Below are 20496 nucleotides of genomic sequence, written 5' to 3' on the forward strand. Positions count from 1 at the left end.
TTCTTAAGCATTCAAGTTCTCTCGCCAATGCACTCAAGATCGCGGCAATACCAAGAATTTTCTTATTCATCAATGGTATCTTAATTTCGCCTTTACCTTCGATGGATATCGCCCTTGATATTCTTATGGGTTATTTATGATTTATTGGGTCATTTTCTCTTTGCAAAGAGGCAATAAAAGCTTAGTCATGGGGCTGTAAAATGGGTGAAAACTGCTGTCTTGAAGTGCATCAATTAAATATTTTATTCCTTATTACTTAACTTATTCTCTCTGATGCAGCACTCAACAATCTTGTCAGGGTATTTCTGAAAATATCATTTTTTGAGTACCCATCTCTAAAGATACCGAAAATATGGAACTAAAGTAAAATAAAAACTTTTGTCATGACTATGGAATCAATGGAGGGTACTACCGCATAAAAATCCCAGGATTGCTATTGTCTTCATTTATACATTTTATGAAATTGATTGCTCTTCCCATCAAGATATATTGCCTTTTAAATAAAGGGGATGACATAGTACTGAAAAGGTAAATTAAGCTCATGAAATCGGAAAAATAATATAAATATGAAAAAAAATTAAATATGTATTTCAAAACTTGTCTCCTCTACAACACACAAAGTAATTAGTAACTGTGCTGAAAGGTTAAATTTCACAATGAGTCGAAAAATAGGAGTCACAAAAACATGTTCTAATGTACGATTATATTGAATTTCTTTAACAATAAAAGAGGAAATGAAAATTATGTCAATGAGAAAAACTAATCCGATTTCTAATTGGGGGATAATCATTTTAGAAGGTCTAAGATCATCCCTAGGTTGGATTTCTGCTGTAACGTATGCTAGTAAAAAAATAATAATAATAGTATTTCCGTGAAATTAAATGTAAATAAATACACAGACGATGATGTGGAATATTCATGGTACTTTCTATTAGATACTTTCACAATTGATTCGCCTTGTTTAAAAAAAAACTATTATTTTTTCTACTTCTAATTTATGAATCTATCTTCAAGTAAAGAGTGCACCATTAAAAAAAAGGATTGGAAATCTCTAGTGCCATTTGCAATTAAATAGATTACATACATCCTCATATTTTAGAGTATTTCTTCGCTCAGAGAAGGTGCAATGCCCTTTAGCTCTCTCCATTCTTGAAATAAAATTACCTCTCCTTGTGAATTGGTTGTGGTAAGAGATAAATTGAATATAGCGAGTATTCTCACAACAATCATCCGTAATCCATCCGTATGCTAGACTGGAGTACTACAATAGATTTTCTTTCGAATTCGCATAAATGTGGAAAAAGAAGAAAGCTTCGACCATTTCTCCGGATTCCTGGTAACAACCACTGAAGACCGTCCAGTCGCAGTTTCCCATCGCGGGAGCACGCTCTTATCCGAATCCACGCGCATCCCTTCCCATCCGTGTAACTTTTTTCCCATTTTTCAGTGAGAAAAATTCGAGAGACAATGCGGTTATTCCTTCGTGTCCGCGCAAAACGCCGGCATGAGCCGCAATCCTCACTTCTCGCTTCCCCCTTTGCTATAGGTGTCAACTGCCTTATCAATGCCGCTGAATCTCCTCTTTTCCCACCTTCCTCGCATCACGGTGGAGTTCATCAGCCCGCTCTCCTTCCGCCTCGCTGACTCCTTACCCCACTTTCGACGGAGGGAAGATGTTCTCGAGGCGGGGTGATACAGATGTATGAGCCATGCCGAGCAGAAGTTTCCTCGCGTGAGATTCCCCCACGTTCCTCTCTATATTTTTTTTAATGCGGCTAGTAAACTAATTCTTTTTCCGAGTGGACCTTTAAAAATGCCACATAATAAAAACACGCAAAGTGATGAGATTTTTGGAGTCGAGGCGTCCTCATCTCTCTCGAGGTTCCCACACTTTCCCAAGCTGGCATTTGTATTTTCCATGTTTTCATTCCGTATTCATTTTTTTATCTCGTGCTCCCGTTCCCGATTATTATTATTATTATTCACACCTAGTTTGCATGTCCTCCTCTTCATGTGACTCCGGATGCAGCCGATCAAGTGTGTCGTCTTATCTGCACCGTTTTCTGTTTTCAATGTCCTGGTTTGGCCGAGGTTTTCCACCTCATTTTTCAGTATTGTCAATCTGTTGCTGTTTTCAGAGCACGTTGTAATTATGTGTATAAGATTGAAACTTTCTGGATCAGTGGATATCATAGTTTTAAATCAGTTGGATGAATGCTCTTTAGTTTGTATGTGGCCACTGTAATTCATGAGTGCTAACTCTAGCCATTACAAATTAAGTTTCATCTGTGGTTTTACTGATTTATATCTTTTCACTACCCATTTATTTTTTATATTATGTTATAATACAAGGACTACGAAATCATGCGTTCATCGTAAGAAAATAATTTCAACAGTTACTTATTATATTGTGTAGATGTATACCATAACGTTTAAAAGGTACTATATGCAACCTATTGATCCATTTCAATCTGATGCTTTAGAAGGGATTTAGGTAGAGGTGAAAATACTATGATCACCGCAAAAACGGTAGAACACAGAAATTAAAGCATTTGTACGAAATTCTGCCAAAGCTCCAGAGGGACGTGTCATACATCGTTCTTCTCATTGTTTATTCGACAACAACAATAAATTAACATTGCTCAAACGTGAACGTTTAGCTTTTACGGTCGAAAGAGTGAAGAAGAACACGCGAAATGCTATGAATATGGAGAAACGGTCATCTTCCTCATCTCGTCACGGGTTAAATATTTGATTGGTGGATTTAGTTGTATCTTTAATAGTGAGAACGACATCGACAACCAACGATATTTTTTTATAGAAAGAACGAATCGTCGTTTTGGCGGAGTGCATTTCCAAGAGGCGTTTTTCGTCTTTTTTGGTTTATTTTAAGAAAGAGGAACAATATAAATATTTCCTTACATGAAAAGTTTAGAAATATTTTTAGATATAGCATGCGTAACTTCTATATTCATATACTATTCTTAACCTAGGAAATTGAAATCTACCATTTGCCCATTTTAAAAATTAATGAATGGATAAATTTTGATTTTTTGAAAACCCTTTGCAACGCGAAATAGTTAATCTCTCTAAAAAATACAATGAAATGCACCAATCAAATATTTTTCCCGAGACGAGATGAAGATCCCGTTTCGCCGTTTTCATAGTTTTTCGCGTGTTCCTCCGCACTCTTTCGACCGTAGAAGTTAAACTTTTACGTTTAAACAATATTCAATGATTTATTGTTGTAGTCAAATAATTAAGGAGAAGATCGATGTATGACACGTCTCTATAGAACTTCGACAGAATTTCATATAAATGCTTAAAGATCAGCGTTTTACCTTTTTGCGCTGATAGTAATTACAAACTCTGTATTGACAATTAGAACGGAATTTTCTATTTTTTTCAATATTATCCCTTCGATGGAAAAGTAATATGTACCAAGACAGTGCTAAAGCAGAATGAGTCACATTTGAAATATAAGTTGAAGTAATATGGAACAGTTAAGATGGCGTTTTTCTACCTTGTAGAGGAATTTCCTACTTTTGATAGTTATAGCATTGTGATTTTCTAAGATGCATTTGCTTTTACTAATAAAAAAGGTGGCTCGAGTACATAACTGTTAACAAATACTGATGTAAAAATAGATAAGCGTGTATCGAGCATGCAAAACAATAGGGAAGCTTACTTCCTTGCGATAAGAGAGACCTTGAATCGCTTGGGAAAGACGGGGCAAATCAATTGTTTTAGCATTTACGGCGCAGGCCTTTGAGTAAATTTTCGCGTTTTATTCCCCAACCTACCCTTTATTCCTGACAAATCGCTGCGTAATTGGCTGTCACTCATTAAAAGAAACTCAGAAACTTCTATCATCAGATACGAGTCGTCATTTAGCGAGGCTTGCAACTGCTTTGCAATTGAAAGAGTCATTCAATTACATGCAAAGCTCCCAGCCAAGCGGTTTTTTTTTATCAAGTTCCTTTCCTAAAGTCATCTTCATTAATTATTCGCATAAATACGAGAACGACTCAACCGGCTTTGAGAGTTCCCTTCAAACTGGTGGCACTACCCAAATAATGATCCCCTCCTTAAGAAACAAAAACATTCTTCCGCCTTGAATTATTAAATGCATAACGGTGAATAAGAGACTGAACAATGAATCCAGGTTGACCGAGCGTTGCAAAGAGTTCCAAATGACGCACAATTTCCCCGAGAAAGCTTTTTTGTCTAAACACACACTGCATGTCTGGCAAACCAAAATACCTGGGAGGAAAAGAAAGCTATCTGGAATCTTGGAGCCATTTACGGGCCACTCCCCGACAACACATCCCTCACCCATTCCTCACCCTACTCTCCGTTCAACGAATCTTGTTCAACATCCTCCCAAAAACAATGTCTCCTCCTTCTCCTCCCTTTGAAAGAGCTGGTGGTGAATTGGGTTAGACAATTATTTTCAATTAGAGGGCTTCACCTTAAAATTAAATAAATGTCTTTTATTCACTCTAGCAATAGAAAAACGTGACCTCGAGGTGATTAAATTACAACAACTTCCTCTCTTTTTGCTTTGCTCTAAACCGAAATTGATATTAACCTTGCATCTTGTAATATGCAAAAATGGGTCATAAATGGTTGAAAAGAGTTTCTCTCGCCTTTATAAATCTATGCCGTAGAAACTTCTATTGCCAGATGCAAGTCGACATTTAGTGATGCTTACAACTGTTCAAGGAAGTACCTTTTAAAGGCCTACATCCCAATTTTTAGTCCTTTATTAGTAAATTAGAATATATAAGTGCCACCGCAATAATAAAAAAACTTACCAGCTTAATTTATAAACTATTGGGGCTATTTGACAAATAGAAGTAATTACACTTCAAAATTAGTTGGCTAAGGCAATCGGTCCAGTAGCTAATCAATATACTTAGCGGAAAGAAGCCGTCGTTAAAATAGTTACTTTCGAAAAATCCGATTTTTTCATCTGAAAGTAGTCTTTAAGCCACAAAGAGAGAAAAATATAATTATAATTTAGAATTAAGTAAAAATAAACAATGAAATTATCGATTCACAATTTGTTTTAAAGGGTGTCTGTGGAAACTTCTCGAGGCGTATCTTCGTGTTAGCTGGAGGGGGATCACTTTCTTCGTTAGTAATCTCCTTTGTCTTGTCTCAGTGCGGAGCACAAAACCCAACCTCGCACCATCACTTCCGCTCCTCAATTAGAAGAGTCTATGATATGCTAATACACAGTTTGATGAAGGGTTAATTTCACCGTTTTGCACCACATCCCCTTGGACCCTTACTCCCTCGTATCCTCTCGAGTTTCCCTGTAATTATCTTCTTCCCCTTACCTTCCTCTTCTCATCTGAGCTCATTCTGAAGGACTGACTCCCTTCATTCCCTGCAAAGGTCTACTTTTCTATCCAGACTGGCTCGATAGATCGATTGATACAAGTTGCTATCGATTATTTTCACCATTAACCCATTATAACCCAATTTTGTTTCTAAGAAACATCAAAAATTTTACGTTCTGCTCTAATTAGGAAATATCTAAAATGCGCACTATTTTGTGATGAAAATTTCAATGGCGAAATATTTAGCTGTCACGATAATTATGATTGAGTGCAAAATGAAAAATGTTGAAATCTAATTTCTCCCAGAAGCAGCTCTGGGTTAGATAGGGTTAAGGACGTTCTGGTGGCTTTTGTTGCGAACGGTAGGAATGGAGATTTTTATATATTCGGCCGATTGAATGGCATCAGATAACTGATTACTAAAAGCAAACAATACATAATGTTTAACTATGCAGAAGATTGTCCAGTTAATTTCCGTTCTATTGGGGCTGTTTCAAACAACATATTAGCTGCCGATATATAGGTATTTATATCTATGCCATGGGCTCTGACGCGCCAGCATAGGAATATTGGTATTTAAGCTGTCAGTTATTCAAAGAATCTAGGAAAACGAACAAAATCACCAACCAATTGCCGACAAAACAGTTACCATTGGCATTAATCGAGCATATAAGTTTTAAGAAAACCGTAGTCCACATCTTAGGATAGCCTTCAATTTGAAAATCTTTTGATGTTACTATTTGATTCCATCAAATTGTACTACAGATGTTCACCATTTATGCTCAAAAACAAAATTCCTCGAAACACAGGTGACGCTACATTATAAATTTTTTCAATTTCATTATGCTATTCTCACCCTTCGAGTCGTTTTCTGGCTAAGCTGGTGTAATATATATTTAATCAAAGGTCAACTCCATTAAAGTGGATTAACCTTGAAAAATATATTTAAACAGAAATGCTCCTTCATGCAGTTCACCATTGTGGCAGTCAGTCTTATTACCTGTCGGGACTACTGACGTCACACTTTATATTTACCCTTTAGGAACCCATTCATCGCATGGCTTCCGTCTAGTTGTCTCGGGTGGCGCATCATCAGATAGCTCGTAAGTCGTGTGGTTCTGTCGCTCGAGGAAAATTTCCTCATGACTCCTCATGAAAGAATTTAATGGTGGGATAAATGATTTTCATTCTAAACACACAACTATTTATATGATTGCATGTGAAACATGTATCAGTCGAGCCCAAACCATCACGTTTACAGTTCGATTGAAAGTTGCCCGCCATTCAGAGCAAACAAATTTTTGGCATGGAGAGTTTGTCAGGTAAATTTCATGGCTTTAATTGGAGTGGATCGTTATAATTGGAGCCATTTTTTCCTTCCAGAACATTGTATCATTGGCGTAGCAAGGAGGGAGGTTCAGGGGGTCCGAATCCCCTACCCCCGAAAAATAAAAACACAATTACTTTGCTTCAAAAAAGAAAACGCAATACTGAAAGGGAAGAATTTACGAAATAATTTCTTTGAAAAATGAAGTTTTTTCGATTGTGAAAAGTTTTAAAATTAGTTTTAAACCCTCTACTTAGTACCTACCCAGTTTTTCAAAAATTTCCCCCCCTGGTGTTGGACCCCCCCGAACAAAATTCCTGGCTATCCTACCGCTTGGTATATCCAAAATACCATCTCCAATCGTTACAAAATCACCATTTCAGAAAACACGGTCAATCGAGGGGCCATGAATTCATAGCCAAACCGCGTCCGTTTTATTTGTCGTTGCTCGTGACAGTTGCGAGTTGAAGGAAGAGAGGGTGGTCCAGACGAGAGGGTTTTTGGGATCTCTTGGTAGGAGATGATCTCCGCGTCGCCGCCTCCCCGCTCATGAAGTTGCGTGCATGCGTTGTATCCGTGCGGTGGTGTCCGCCCTCGGCTTCCTCGTGAGGTGTTTGGGACTCCCTCGCTATCTGCCCATCTCTCTCCCTCCCGCCTCCACTCACAATGGGGCCTCATCATAATAAGTGTCGAGGAACCGTTTCGTGGCAGTGGGAGCTGAAGACGGAGAATAGGAGGCGTAGCCGGGTGGCAATGACTCGTACGACAGCAGAATATTGGAGTGAAAATCTTCCATCATCTCCGTGTTTGTATTTCGGAGCGTGTTTGTGCCACCGCCGGAAAGGTGGAATTAGAAACGTTACGCCAGAGATAACTGTTATGGCTTGTGACCTATAAATCTGTCCGCTACCGGTTCTACCTCTTTCTTTCTTTCTTCCTTCCTCTCTCTAAGGTTCGGAGTTAATATTGTAAATTATGGACTATAAATTTCTTGCGCAGAGGTTCTGGATGTAGTTATGGATAATTTCGAAGAAATTTGTCCCTCGGTTTCTTTTGGGAGAAAATGATTTTATGCATGTTGCTGTTTGTTTTTTGAAGTGGATTGGTGTTTTAACAGTGACGATAGGCAGCTACGCTTGAGAATTTTTGATTTTATGAAATAATTTTCTGGAGTCTGAAATTGAGTTAATCACGCTGTATACTTGTAACGAGCTAAGTGATTTTTTTTTTCAATTTTTTTCATTGCCAAAGGGAGAAAGTTTGAAGTCAGCGGGTGACTTGTTTCACAAATGCTTGATATATGGTTCACGTAATTCTTGCGGAAAAGAGTAGAGATTTTTTATATTTATTGTCAAACGATAATTTTCTTACTCATTACCAGCCAATGGGGCTGATAATGGAGAGAATTCCTATCGAAATATATCGCTAATGAAGGAAGAGAAACCGTACACGCCGGCATCATTTGCGCCAAAATCCGCATTCCATCAAATTTCTTTACGCAGGCGATCTTTCTCCTGAGAGTTATTTTTCACCGTTTAAAAATGATCACTAAAATTTTTTTCGTCAGTCGCAGGAAGTATATATGGAAGCATGGCTTCTTTTACGAACTCACCATCCTTTAATTGTTCCTTCTTTATTCTTTACACCGCCTGTTCGTGCACCTCTATTTTCTATTTATCCTATACACTAGCGTTATCATCATCACCCTCTTTACAGGCGTAATCTGGGCTGGATCATAATAACGAGTCACATAATACATGCCTGTACTGGTTTTTCATTCCAAAATTTGAAACTAAGGAGGCGAAAGTTTTCCGAATTAACACCGAAACGCACCCTCTGCAGTTCTTGTTAAGCATATATCTGCATATTTTCTTCTATCGTCTTAGGGCACACCTCATTAGAGACTAATGATTCTAATATTTCAAGAGATCAAAATACGCACTATATTTTTACGTCGTATAGCATGTCTTTGGTGTTGAGGCATCGTAGGTTAGGCAAGTCAAGCCTTGGCCATCATGGAAACAGCTTGGCTGACAAAAAAATCGATATCTGGTGCACCTTTCGTGTTAAACTAAGATGCAGATGAAAATTAACGTATACCTAAGTATAATCGGTGTCCTTGTCTTTAATCATAACTATTGGTTACCTAAAAGCAACTTAGTTAGAAATAGTAAACATATCCACTAATAACAATTTTCCCTCCATCATGTCAAAAGAAGTCTTGTCTGAAACTGAGACGAAACTAAGTTCACGAATGTAAACAAGTGCCAAATGACATCACATCAGCCAGCTAATATTTGAATCAATGTTCTGTACATGGCGAACGCTGGGTGGCCCCGTAACCCTGAAGTTGGTGATAGAAATTATCTTATAACTGTACAAAATAATGTGCACTAATAAACATCTCGCAATACCCACTCCTTGCCTACACCTCCCTCCCCTCGGCTTCTACGTCTCCACCTTGACTCCTCCCTTGCAATCTCTCTCCTGTCTCTCCAAATAGTTATTGCACCTCCCGAAACCCCAAATGCCCTCTCCCACTCCTCCAGTCCCCTCCACAGCTTCCCTCCCCCCCTCGCCAAAGAGGAGGAGGCAACTCCACCCTACACAACCTCTCGCCCTGCCTGGCTCGAAATTACGGCCGCACGCCTGGGTTGTAGGCAGCTTTGTTAAACAAGGGTTCACAGTTTGTAGCTAATTATCCCGGTTGTCGCCTCCTCTCCGAGATAGCTCGGGCGGGTGGGAGGAAGAGGGGTGGTTTCGGGGATGGAGTGATCGGGTGAGGTGTGTGTGAGTGAGGAAGAGGGAATATGGAGAAGGAGGTGTGATGTTCGTGGGGTGGCCTGGAGGCGGCGGCAATAGCGACGTCGGAGCCGGCGGGGGAGGTTGGGGAACGGGGGTTTGCGCCCTGAGGTTTCCAGCGATGAGGAGGGAAGCGGCATGAAGTAAGTAGTGTTGGAGGAGTCTTCTGGAACGGGGAGAGAGAGGGAGAAAGAGAAGAGGATGAAGTGGCAGTCTCCCGCGGTCTGCAGCGGAGCAAAATTGGTGCGGTGGCAAGGTTTGGTGAAGAGGAGGAGGGAGGAGGGTAGAATTGGGGGGGGCGCTTCTCTGGCGTCGCGCGAATGAGGCTGAGAGGTTGGAGTAGCGTGGAAGGGGTGGCAGGAGGTGGGGGGGAGGATAAAGATCTTCCTCTCTCTCTTCTCCAAGGAGGAGGAAGTTGGTGAGTATGCGAGGAAGCAAAGGGTGGGGTGTAATATGAATGGGGAGATTAGGACTATTAAGGCCAAACTCAAGACTCAAATTTGCATGGAGTTGAGTGGGACACAGCTTGGGGATTGCTGAGGTTATTAAATGTGAAGGAGGGAATTGAGTGCGCGAAGAAATCGCCGGGAAGCTTAGGCGCACTCGGAGCGTGTTCGTGTTATTTCCCTCGGTTCCTCCTCGCCATTGAGGTTTGGGCGATGCTCTCCGCGCCTTAGCACATCTCATAATGCAAGTTTTAAGCCTCGGAGCTGCTTTAATAACAAAAACTGCTCCGAGGAAAGCATCGCTAAGCCCCATCCTGGATATCTATGCGTGATTCTCCTTCCTATTCATATCATTGTCATTGTCTTTAGAGACGAGAAAGAGAAAACGCATTCGTGGGTATTTTTTCCTTCAATTATTATCACAGTGAATTCTGAATTTTTAGGTGATATTCAAGCTATTTTTCCAAACGAGACCTTTGTTAGATTAAAGGCGTTTGCGATATTCTTCTGTTGAAAGCAAATGTAGAAGGGCAGGTGGAAGGAAAGAAGGGCAAGGGAAAGCACCGAATAAGTAACATAGAACAACTTATAAAGGATGCAAAAGAGACGAAATAGGTCACTGTGGAAAGGCTAGCGGATAGGAGATAGGAATGGAGAGCTGTGCCAAAGCAATCTTAGGATTTTTGACCAATGATAGTGATAATGTTAAACAATATTCTTGGACCTATTGAGGTGTTTTATTTTCCAAATGTGCTTTTCTCCGACTTTATGATTTTCCCTTTTCCTGATATTTTTTCTTCGCATGCCAATGTAATAAAATTTGTTTTGTACTTTTAAATCACGCATGACCAGTTTCTCGGTGGTGATATAGTTTTGATAGTCTTATTGTTTTCATTTAAAAATTTGAATGAACAATGCTTGATTTGACTTTGACACACGGTGCTCGGTGTTTTCTTTGGAGTTCATGGGAAGGCAATTCGTGGCGTGAATCACCAAATTTATTCCACTGGGTACTACGAGTGTGTACTGCACTACACTTTTGGAATAAAAAACCGGCTCTCTGGGTGCTCGAAGGAAAAGCGTTGTCTTGCGGGTTAACGCTCAGGAGTTAAATGCATAGCGGAGACACGAGCGGCGTGCTCGTAAGATGCAGATTCGTGTCGGGCGCGGATGCAGCCGAGATAAGAGGAGTGGGTGGGGGAGCGGGAGGGTCTTACAAGCACGGCACGTATATGGATGCGGCGCAGGCATTGAGGTGGAGTGGAGGAAACATAGAAAAGCGATAAGCTCGGAAAGTGTGCGGGAGATATGTTTCTCGTGGGTCGTGGGGGTACGAAGTTAGGCAGACAACAGAGCGTTACAGCAGTTCAAGAGTTTAGTATGGGAAGAGGGGGCGTGGGAAGGAGAGGGGGGGGGGCGAGATGGAGAAAAAGACACATTGTGCGGTGCGAGATGTGTCTCGATTGTAGGTAATGCCTGGTGGAATCTGTTGAGATATGGGAAGTGTGGTGTTGCGGTGCAAGGGAGTATAAGGGAACGGAGAGAGAGACAGAAGCAGGGGTTATAAGGGGTGGAGGGGGGTGGAGTCGGTCAAAGGAGGAGTGCCCCTGAGCGGTGAATATAGTCTGTGTGGAACATATGTACGCGAACATATATTTACTCCGGCGGAGGGGTTGCAGATATGAGGAAGGACGTCGCTGAGGTGTGGAGGAGGTAGGTTAGGGAGCGCTGTGTGGGTTTTGTGACGAGGAAGAACGTCTAGAGCCCTGCAGGAGAGAGAGAGAGAGAGAATATTGGGTGGAAGGGGGAAGTAGGATGCACGAACGGGGCCGTGGGGTGGGGTGAGGCTCGAGTGGTGGGATGAGGTGGGAGCACCGGCGACAAGCGTATAGCCCCAAAAGACAAAAGGAACATGAGGAGCTGGTAAGGGACTTTGGAGCGAGCGAGCATGTGTGCAGTCCGTCGTGTTGGTGCCCCTGTGTGAGTGTGGGGGTTGCGAGGGTAAGGCGCGGTTACGTGGCGTGAGGATGATGTCCCCGTTTAAAGCGCGGCTGAAGGGGGTGGGGTGAGGGGATGGGTCGTCTTTCTGCACGCGGGGGAGGAGGATGATTTGGGCGAAGGCGGAAACTGCCTGTGGCACCGGCGGCGGCGCCTCCTCGTCTGCCGCCTCCGATGCCATTCGACTTATGCGCCGAGGAAGGGGTGCGGGAAAAGCAAGGGGTGAGAGAAGAGCGGTCGGGTGCGGGGCGAGAGACGGGCGACGCGGCACTGAAAAGCATGGAGCGGAGCGGGAGTTTGAGGTTCTGGGAAGCTTAGGAGGAACACGCGTAGGCAAGGCGTCGGAGACAACAGGGAACATATATAAGCCCTGTAATAGAATGGTGTGAGAATATAGAGAGAGAGAGAGTGGGTGTACGTAAGGGGAGGAGCAGAATGCCGGGTGACTGGATGGGAAGTGGTTAAGGTTGTGTGTGCCTGCGCTGCGGAAAGCTGTGCTCTTGGAGAGGGAGGGGGGGGGGGGGAGAGGAGGCAAGTGAGAGAATGGGTGTTTATAAGGAGTTTGAATGTGGCGGAGGTTTCGGTCGCGGAGAAATGGGAGGCCCTTGCAAACTTCCGCAATGAGATGTGGGGATTATGGCGTGAAGACTGTATGAGGGAGGGGCCGTAGACTAGAATTAGTGGGGTGTTTAACTGCATGCTATAAGGCGAGCATTTGTTTGATAACCTTTTGTTATGCTCGCCAGACATCGTAAAGCTTGATGGTTTTAAGTATTAGAACGACCGTTGTCTGCTCATTTTTCGCTTTGTGAACTTCGTTATGATTATTGAGCTAACATGACATGCTCCTCTCACTTTGAGAGGAGAACTACTGACTATAATGTCAAAAAATAATTTTAAGAAAAATTAAGTTGAAATGCAATGAAGAATATTTAAAAAAAAAGTTTAAAAATTTGTGCAGGTGTAGAAAAAAATGAAAAATGTTTGTTAAATTCCACATAAGTGCGCAATCATAAATGTGCACAATAAATTCATAACTTTTGAGCATAACCACATTTTTTCGATGGAGGTTAGGTGATCACTGATACTACTTTATTATCTTAAAGCTTGAATTCCAGAAGAGATGACAATACAACTTTTAGTGTAACAGATGCTCAACTCATTACTTGTGCCAAAACGTAAGGCTCTTGAAAATGATATATTGAGTGGACCTTGCTCTATATTGAAAATTTAAAGTCTATTCATAGATATATATTGTGAATTTGTTCGTTTTTTCCTGTTATTTTTCTTTACCTATTCATTTATTTCTTAACGACCTTGCCGTTTTGGTATCGTTGATGGCTATTAACAAGTACATTCTTCTTCACTGGGACTATTATTAAGCCTCTCCTTTGTGTCTTCTCATTAATTAAAGATCTCATTTATTTCTTCGCAAACGTATAAACGCAGCTCCTCAACCTTCGCGATTCGTTTCTTCAGACATTTTTTTAAAACGTTCATCTTCGTTCTCTAATAATATCCCTCATATTATGTTACCATTTACAACGTTATCATTTCACGGGCGTTCCTAAAATCCCCATAAATACTCGTGCTTACAGTTGTGGGCTCAAAACATCTCGCTATAAATTTCCTTCCCATCCCACATTCATCTGCACCCTCTCCTCTCTTCCTTCCCCTCCATCCCACCCTCCTCCTTCTACCTTCAACAGTTCCCTCCGATTTCTACGAATCCACATCCTCCTCCTCAGGCCTCAAACTCTTCATCTTTTAATTATACCAGACCTAATTTTTCGACCTTTCTATTCCTTCAGCCTTTTGCTGTTCCCGTTTATTTCTTACTGATCTCTCAAATGTTACAGGACTTTATTCTCCCGCACTTACTCTCGAAATCAGAACCTTTGGGCGATCAATGTTTCATCGTTTCAATGTTACAATGCATGGCCGTTCCCATTATTTTTTTATGAGCACAATACTTGAAACTACCCCTTTTGACTCCGTCTTTATAGATTATTCACTGCTCACCTTACTTAAAAGTATTGTCATCTTCATTGAAAAATTTTGTCGCATGAAATATGTTTCTACTTATTTATCGAAAATATCTCTTGTGGACCATTTTTTATGGGCATGCGTATTCTCAATGCCCTTCCGTTTTGCATATTTGTCAGTCAGTTTTCGAATCTTTTTGAATATTTTAATTTTGAATCGGTTGTTACAGCAAAAAAAATGATGGATGAATAATAAGGTCAAAAAATTAAATATGATTATTAATATTTTCTACATTTGTCAATATTTAAACCAAAATTTCAGCATCAAATATCCGTGTCGAAATGGCCATATTTGTTTTGCGAAAATTAAAGTTAACTCTCCTTTATATATGAGTAGACTGTATAATTTTATGCTTCGTGTGGGTACGCTTGTTCTAATAGATGAATTGTTTTACGGCGATGTATTTTCTATCCTTTCCGGTCGTTATAGATTGGTATCCCTGCGGAGAACTTTTTTGGTGGGAAGCTTTCTGATCTTATTACTGTCTCTTTCCTTCTCTCTCTCTCTTGTTCAAACACGCGCTTGCTTCTTCGTTTCATTTGAAGAGCGGCATTTTATTTTTATTCCTCGCACGTGCACGGATTCTCGCCGATGAATGTTGTCACCGCCTTCCCGCGACTTCGACCCCTTCAAAGGACCCCCTCCCCCCCCCCCCCCAAAGGTGACTCCCTCCCCCACTCTTATCCTCCCCTTAATCCTTCCAACCCTCCCTCCCCCTCCACTCTCCTTCGCCATGTTCCTATGACCTTAACCGCCCTACCGTCGTCCATTGGCGACGATCTCATCAGCTCCTTCTCCCAGGTATTTAGTTGATCTTCTCCTAACCATTTCCTCCCACATCTCCCTTAGTGCTCCCTGACCTTTAGGAACGTTCAATCTGAGCAAAAGTCATTCTTTTAGGCATAATGCGAAAAATGGAAAAAACACTACATTTATTCCAATTTTGCTGAATATGGCGAGAGATTTACGTTTAGTTTGTAGCGAAAATCCTGATGAGCATGACAATAAAATGAATAGGAAAAACATATGCAAACCTAAACTAATGCCAAATCATCAGGTGAAATTTGTCAACTTTGTATGAATTTACTTCTAGCCTATCATAGAAGAGTTTAAATCTGTCACGAGGTGTTTCGTAATTATTAAAAATACACTTGTAACTGACAGTTTTAGCATTTTATCATGTAAACTGTCGTGTACTTTGCCAAATAGTAAATTGGGTACGTAACGATGATGTGGAAATCTCGGCATAGTTATGATTTCCGTTGACGTTTTTAACATCATATTCAAGAAAAATGTTGTATGATTATGGCTTTAGCGTATATCATGACCGCCAATTTATTCCGAAAAAAATTTTCTCTTACGAAATGGCATAAAAATGTTCAAATTGTTTGTAGCAGGTTAATTTCACTGACTCTCAATGAATTTTTCTCATCACACAAGCACATAATTTTAGCTATTACATTTTTTTTTCACCTCGGAATATCGGTTAAATTGAGTAATGGTGGACTTATTGCCGTCGTAGCTCAGGAAAAACTTGAGAATTTATCTTATGAATTCGTTAAATGAATTTTATTTCCGATTCATGAACACGAGAAGAGGCATGAAAGAATCTCAACGGAGATATTTATTTGCATATTTGACTTATATACTAACATTATATTTAGTTTTTGAGGAAAATTTTGAATGTATGGAGAAGATTTATTTGTAATGGTGACTCGATTACTGAGCTCCGCTTAAAAACTTGAACATAGGCAATCATTTTCCTGCTGCTAATCAGGGGCGAATAAAAGGGCGTCGCAGGGGTCATGACCCCCATGTTTTATGAAAAATATTTATTTCTTATTACTTTAATAGGTTTTGTATTCTTAAATGTCCAAAATTAATTGTTCCATTTCATATGTCTTAAGGAGTAAAAATGAAATGCTTGGCTCTAAAATACGTTTGAAAAATGGGTACCTATTTAATGAAATTTTACACGGAAGGGCGCCCCTCTCTCCCGGGTGGTAGGTATTCCATAACTCATGACCCACCCCCAAATTTGATGCTGCATCCGTCCCTGCTCCAAACATTCATCTGCATCTACATACCACCCCGTTGCCTAAGAAAGCGTGTGGTAGGGGTGCTAGGAAATTAGCCGTTTACACATTAAAAGCAAATACTCAAACAAAATTACAACTAGTATTTATTAAAGTCCTTGATGATGCGGGGAAAAAACGAATTCCCATATCTACCCGTTCGGCAAAATATCTATTATCTTAATTTATCGCTTCTGTAGGACATGGAAACAGAGTGGCTCTGAGGTGATCTTCTCCATGTCGCTCCTAAATATATCTATTCTCAATTGTTCAAGCTATCTAAGCCTAACGCGCAGCCTCCGAGTCTCCAGCGGCTCCCAGCCTAATTCGCTTTATATCTGGGTAACGCTGTCTGTACGCCAGCAGCAGTTTTTGACCAACCGCGCAAACATTATAAATGCATTTGATTCCTTGATTCTAAAGGTAGATTCAGTAAAATTAAATTAGTCTCCTTAGAAACAATGAATTTAACACTACTTTTTAGGTGAATATTTTGCATTCATCTTCTGCGTCCATTCCGTTTCCTCTGAAAAAATCGCGGAGCCGGGTAACAGTTTTTTTTAAATGAGTTTAGGTCATTCAGTCATCCATCGCTCGAGATTTTTAGGTGCCAGAGGGAATTTATAAGTGAGGGCACATGGTCAGATTATCAATTACTTGTCAACGACAGCCTCGAGGAGAATGGGATTATTTTTCTTTAATCATATGCAATGTTTTAAGTCGCTCATCGAGTATTTTAACATTGGTTCGGGCTCAAATCCCCGGGAATAGGTAGCCTCATTAATTTCCTAGCTTGAGCTCCTGATACATCCCGCAGCAAAAACTCTTCCACCAGGAAAATTTCAACACTCTTCAATCAAAATCAGCGCGGAGAGAAAACACCATTCTTCCTCCAAGTTCCGCGTCACGAACATCTTCCTTCGCACATTTAAGCCTTTCGCCGCCGGATTTCGAAAACTCTCTTAATTAATTACAGGATAGGGCTCTTGCTTCCTATTTTTGTAACAGTACCTTTACCCACGCATTGTAGCCTCGTGCACGTGGACATATTCTCACGCTGTTCTCTTTTGCGGCTTTTCATGAGTATCCGTCACGTATCGAGTTTTTGTCATAAGGGTCATGGAACTTAATCGAATGAACTTGCGGAGCGAACATTTATTTAGTTCCCCTCTAATTCACGTATGATTTTATATTTTACACCTCCTTCTCTTTGTCAGAGCGTCAATTCAATGTTTGTTTCTTTGCATACAGTTAGTATGGTATGGTATTACGAGGAAGTGACCGACATTTAAGGTCATTTGCGCCATGAGAAAATGGGTGGAGAGAATTTCGGCGTCGGCATTAGCCTGCACTTAACGATAAGTTTCAAGAGGACCACGGCTTTGCGTCCTTTCTGACGGACGGAATGTTACGCTTGAAGTGTCCTCCAGACAACTCGCAAGTAGAATTCGGGCAGGTTTGAAAATTCTCTGCCACCGGTGGGATTTGAACCCGGGCCCATGGGATGTGAAGCCAACTCTACATGATCTTGTTTTTATGCTTCTCCTGATAACCCTTAGCTTTCGCTCTAGAATCAAGAGTGGAGCGTGCTGATATAAGCATGGTTTTATTTTATCCTATCCCGATATTCCCTTGAAAAGTAGTTTAGGACAACTAAATATTCTGTAAAGTTTTTTTTAGATATAAAGAAGCTCATCATATGACAAAAACGCATGATTACTGCATAGATGGTGCCTTAATCGCATAAGAGTGTCTTCAAGTGGAGAAATCCCTTATCAGAGAGCCAATAAAATATGTAAATACACTTTGGTGATATAGATTACCGCGGATTTTATATTAATCACGTTCGCAGATTTCCTAAATGTGTACCTGTCATTTAAAAATTTTCAATTTTATAATGCAATTCAATCTTCGACCATTAACATACCTCTATGAGTAGTTGATAATTCTTTCTCCGAATGAGGACTGCTTTGATTCAAATGAATCTGGTAATTACTTGGGGCGTTAAAAAAAAAAAACGCTAGAAATTTGGCCATACAGAAATGGTAATTGATATTCAAATGTGTGTGTACTCGTATGTTTAAGAATATTTCGCCATGTAAATTGGTATTTAGAAAAATTTCAGGTTATTGTTTGTGTATTAAAAGGATGTTTGAGTTGCTCGATTAAAATTTTTGCCCGTGCTTTCGAGGGCGACTCATGCAGGTTTACTGACATTATCACTTAGATAACGCGGGATATCTTGGAGCAGCTTCTTTTAGAAGGTGATAAATACTGTTTCACCGTCCCAACGATTTAATGCAAAAAGTAAGAAATTTCGGAAAGCTCATTGGCTATTCATATTTTGCCACACCAAGCACACGATTTCCTGCTGGTGTAGACTAATACTCCCGGGCTGGACTTGTTCCTGGATAAACTCCTCATAATCTCCCTCTCATCCTCAATCCATTGCAATACTAGAGCCAACCCCTGGTCACCCCCTCTCGCTTATAGCCCTGCGGATGTCGCCACCGGAGGGGGGGGGGAGGAAGGGGGAGGAGGCAAACCGCTCCTTCCACCTCTTCATCCCGAGGAGGCGTTATTTTTACGATGACGAAGACCCACTCGAGAAGGCGTTGAAACGTCGTATGTCTTCCGGGGAAGTGGAATGGGAGGGTGGAGGAAGGGGAGGGGGGTAAACGATGAAAAGTGTATGCCTTCCGAGAAGTAGAGAGAGAGAGGAAATGAAAGAGAGAGGGGAGGGGTGGTGGAGATAGCTGTGGAGCAGCGTGTGTTGGTTTTTCAGGGGGAGGATGGTGGCCAAAGGGGTTGCGGCGGCGGAGGTTTTTCCCCTTTGCCTCGCGAAGCCGACGCGTTGTAGTTGTGTGGTGAGATGGAAATAAGCGAAGGCTAATACTGACTGCAGAAGGTTGGTTGGTTATTTGGGGAGGAGGTGGAACGGGCAGCACAGGTCATTTGTCATGTGGAAGGATGGAAAGGTGGGAAAGAATGACGTTTCGAGGATTGTTGGAAAGGTAGGGAGAAACCCAGCGACGTCATTCGTCCGCTCTAAGTGAAAGGTGTTATTGAATGAAATGTTTAAAGACATATTCAAGGGGGCTCGGCTCTCCGGAATATGCATTTTAATATCTACACTAGCCCCAGCCTGAAGAATGATCGTTGGCTTTCCCGGCGTATAGAATTGTGGAATGTTACTCGGGATTTCCACCGGTTCAGGTTCTCCAACTCCATCTCAGCTGACGTTTCGATGAATGAGTTGTCCATAATGCCTCTAGCGGTTTAATCGTTGGATTATTCTTCCTCATAGAATAATCCTCTAAAATCGCTGGCACAGTAATGGCTGACGCCTGGTTTTGCTAGTGTGTGGGCCCTTTTCGCCTCTATAGCGTTAAGTTGTTTTTCCCCGTCCCATCCCTTTCCTTACCACAGAGGCGTCGCGACTCCTATCGCGGCGGCGCCTCTTTCCTTTTTCCTTCCATTCCTCCCCCTCCCCGGGTGATCGGGTGAATCAGCACGATTGCTGAGTCCCGGCCCCGATGCGTTGTACCCTCGTAGGGCTCCCCTGAGCCCTCATTACTTGTCCATCATGCCCTGGTGACGATGAAAAACTCGTTCATCGTAACGTCGGCCGAAATGGAGTTGGAGAACATGACCCGTTGGAATTCCCGAAAAACCTTCCACGACTAGTCCCAGCCTACTTAGCTGTCTCCAGTGCGTTTCTAGATGATAAGTTCACGAAAATTTTTGTCAAATGTCACAGTATATAGATATATTTAAGGAGATGGGATGTGGTTGAGAGGAACGCGAAGATTCTGTGCCTTTCTCTTTGATTTGGTGCACAATTCCTGAGATTTATTACTTTAATATTTTCGGTGCGGGGGAGTGTTTAAGAAAATATGATTGGCTTTCAATTATTGAAGGATTAGGGTAATGCGGAGGTTAAGTACGTATTCAAGGGGTAGAGGTCCGTATTCATGCCCTATATTGCAGGCAAGCAGGAAGAAACTATTACTTAAACTCTGTAAACAATGCCCAAAAACACCAATGGATGGTATGATGAGGTTTGGACAAAATATTTGAAAGATTTTCTTTCTAGAGATTTGGAAAGGGTGAGATTTATGTTTTAGGCTCTTACTATTAGAAATGAATGGAGGCGTAATGTTTATCGCTTCCACCTAAAACTGATGAACGGAGACTGTGGCAGTCAAATTTCACTTAATAATAAGGAGGTGCCCTTTGAATTTGCTGTTTTCAGTAGATAAATTCAAAGCAATATTTCTAGCGGCGTTCATATTCCTATCTATGGTACTTTATCGCACTTAGTGCCAGAAATGTCCAACCTATGCGTATAATGGTATCACCAATATAGGTAATTTTCGTACGAAGAGTGGAATCATAAGATGCATGGTAAAGGGTGCTAAGGTTCTGTAAAGGCCTTAAGCACCTAAAGCCTT

Source organism: Ischnura elegans, chromosome 1, assembly GCF_921293095.1.
Source record: "Ischnura elegans chromosome 1, ioIscEleg1.1, whole genome shotgun sequence".
In the NCBI taxonomy this organism is placed as follows: Eukaryota; Metazoa; Arthropoda; class Insecta; order Odonata; family Coenagrionidae; genus Ischnura; species Ischnura elegans.